We start from the raw sequence: 2,558 nt of genomic DNA on the forward strand, positions 1-2,558 counted from the left end.
TCAGAGAAACAAGTCACTGCAGGGCCCTTTATTTTGGGTAAATACAAAGAGGGTATGGCTCCTCATTTGCACAGCCTGTGGGGCACACAGAATCTGGATAGAGTGTGAATTAGAAACCAGAGGAATAAAGACATTTCTTTGTGGAAAGCATTCAGATATGTAAAACAAAGCAAAAAGAGCAATCAAAAACCACACTCAAAACCAAAAATCACCCTAAAAAACCCACCAGAAGACAGGCTGAGCTTGTAATGAGATTTGAGTCCTATGCAAAACATAACAGGAAGTTTATTCCTTCTGAAAAGCATCCAGTGATTAGTTTTCTCAGGGCATCCTTGATCTCATGGTTTCTCATGCTGTAGATGAGGGGGTTCAAGGCTGGAGGCACCACTGAGTACAGAACTGCCACCAGCAGGTCCAGGGATGAGGAGGAGATGGAGGGGGGCTTCAGGTAGGCAAACATGGCAGTAGTTAAAAACAAGGAGACCACGGCGAGGTGAGGGAGGCAGGTGGAAAAGGCTTTGTGCTGTCCCTGCTCAGAGGGGATCCTCAGCACGGCTCTGAAGATCTGCCCATAGGACAGCACAATGAAAACAAAACACCCAACAGCTAAACAGACACCTACTACAAGTACCCCAACTTCCCTGAGGTAGGCATCTGAGCAGGCGAGCTTGAGGATCTGGGGGATTTCACAGAAGAACTGGTCCACAGCATTACCTTGGCAGAGGGGTACTGAAAATGTATTGGCAGTGTGCAGCACAGCAGTGAGGAAACCAGTGCCCCAGGCAGCTGCTGCCATGTGGACACAAGCTCTGCTGCCCAGGAGGGTCCCGTAGTGCAGTGGTTTGCAGATGGCAACGTAGCGGTCGTAGGCCATGACAGTGAGAAGAAAATACTCCGCTGAGATCAAAAAGATTAACAGAAAGACGTGTGCAGCGCATCCTGGGTTGGAGATGGCCCTGGTGTCCCAGAGGGAATTGGCCATGGCTTTGGGGACAGTGGTGGAGATGGAGCCCAAGTCAATGAAGGAGAAGTTAAAGAGGAAGAAGTACATGGGTGTGTGGAGGTGGTGGTCACAGGCTACGGCGGTGATGATGAGGCCATTGCCCAGGAGGGCAGCCAGGTAGATGCCCAGGAAGAGCCAGAAGTGCAAGAGCTGCAGCTCCCGCGTGTCTGCAAATGCCAGGAGGAGGAACTCAGTGATGGAGCTGCTGTTGGACATCTGCTGCCTGTGGGTGTGGAGCACTGAACAGGGAGGAAAGGGCAGTGACAAGTTAGGGCATTAGTCTCTAACCAAAATCAAAGCCATTTCTCATACTACACGTTCACAGCACCTTTACTATTGCAATAATATTTTCGTTCAGCTCCATTGCTGGAGCTGTGGTTGGTGCTGGCTGAGTGTGCCCTGAGGATCAGGACCTCTGCCTACTGGCTGCCAAGGAATCAGCCCTGCTCTGCAACAGTGGGTTTCTGGGAATGGTGTCAGTCAGGAGGGTCAGTCCTGGTGTTTGAATTGGTCAGATGAAAACAATCCTAATGTAAAAGTGTTTGTCAACATCTGCACTCCCAGGGCTATGAAAACACAATCAAATCATTTTTTGAGAGGGGTTTTTTTACAACTCTCCCCCGTCTCACCTGGTAATATTCTTGGATTTCAGAAATCCTCATCATTTCTGCTGCACTCAGAGAAAATAAAGTGGGTCCTGGGAGGAAAGAGTACTGCCTGCAGCGCAGTGCGGAGGGAGGGGAGCTGGTCTGTCACTCTGTCTTGTTGCCAGCTACCCTGGGCTTGCACCTTTCTGAGATGGAGGGTAATCACACCCCCATGTTAACCTGAAAAGACTCCAGGCACTACTGAGAGCAGAGAGACCCACTGTCCAACACCAAGTGACTCCCCCTTTCTCAAGGTCTCTGCACCCCACTTCTTGCCAAGGACACACATGGTTCATTTCACAATCCCAACTGCATTTCCTCAGTCATGGTGACTCTGTGCTTTTGCATTGGGAATTCAGGTAACAGCAAGATGCTATGGGACAGACCTGCATCCTGGAGGGCAGCTCACAGCTTGGAAGGTCACCCAAAAACGGTAGCCAAGTGTCCTGATGATGGTATCTCAGGAAGGGAGAGTCAGCTCATTACCTAGGGAATGACACAGGCTGCATTGCCCATAGCTTGGAGGAGAGCTTGGACACCTGTAACCTTGTTCCCATGGACACACCTGCATGGGAGGACACATAAGATCAGTGTGTGACTCTGCAGCTGAAACTCCCACCCCAGAGAAACAGACAGCAGGAACAAGGTAACAGTAGCAATAACACAGACTAGTGGAGAAACAAGGAAAAAAAGAGTGAGGATCTGGCTCAGAGAGACAAGGGAAGAGGCAGCCGGGCACTCAAGAAGGAGTTACCCTTACCCAGCTGTGCCTGCTGCCTCCCAGACACCAGCACAGCCAGGCAGTTGTTCTCAGTCCCTGTGCTCTTCTTCAGGAGGTTCCTATCAGACTTACTGATCACTCAGAGTTACAGCTCAGGAGTCCCAGTGACTTGTTCAAGCATGACAGC

At 50.3% G+C, this 2,558-nt stretch overlaps 1 pseudogene; it reads right to left on the bottom strand.

The window, feature by feature from the left end:
• Positions 1 to 321: 321 nt before the first annotated feature.
• On the bottom strand, positions 322 to 1,219 carry LOC128138587 (olfactory receptor 14A16-like; annotated as a pseudogene).
• Between the last annotated feature and the right edge of the window lie 1,339 nt (positions 1,220 to 2,558).

The sequence above is a fragment of the Harpia harpyja genome, unplaced genomic scaffold (assembly GCF_026419915.1).
Source record: "Harpia harpyja isolate bHarHar1 unplaced genomic scaffold, bHarHar1 primary haplotype scaffold_55, whole genome shotgun sequence".
In the NCBI taxonomy this organism is placed as follows: domain Eukaryota; kingdom Metazoa; phylum Chordata; class Aves; order Accipitriformes; family Accipitridae; genus Harpia; species Harpia harpyja.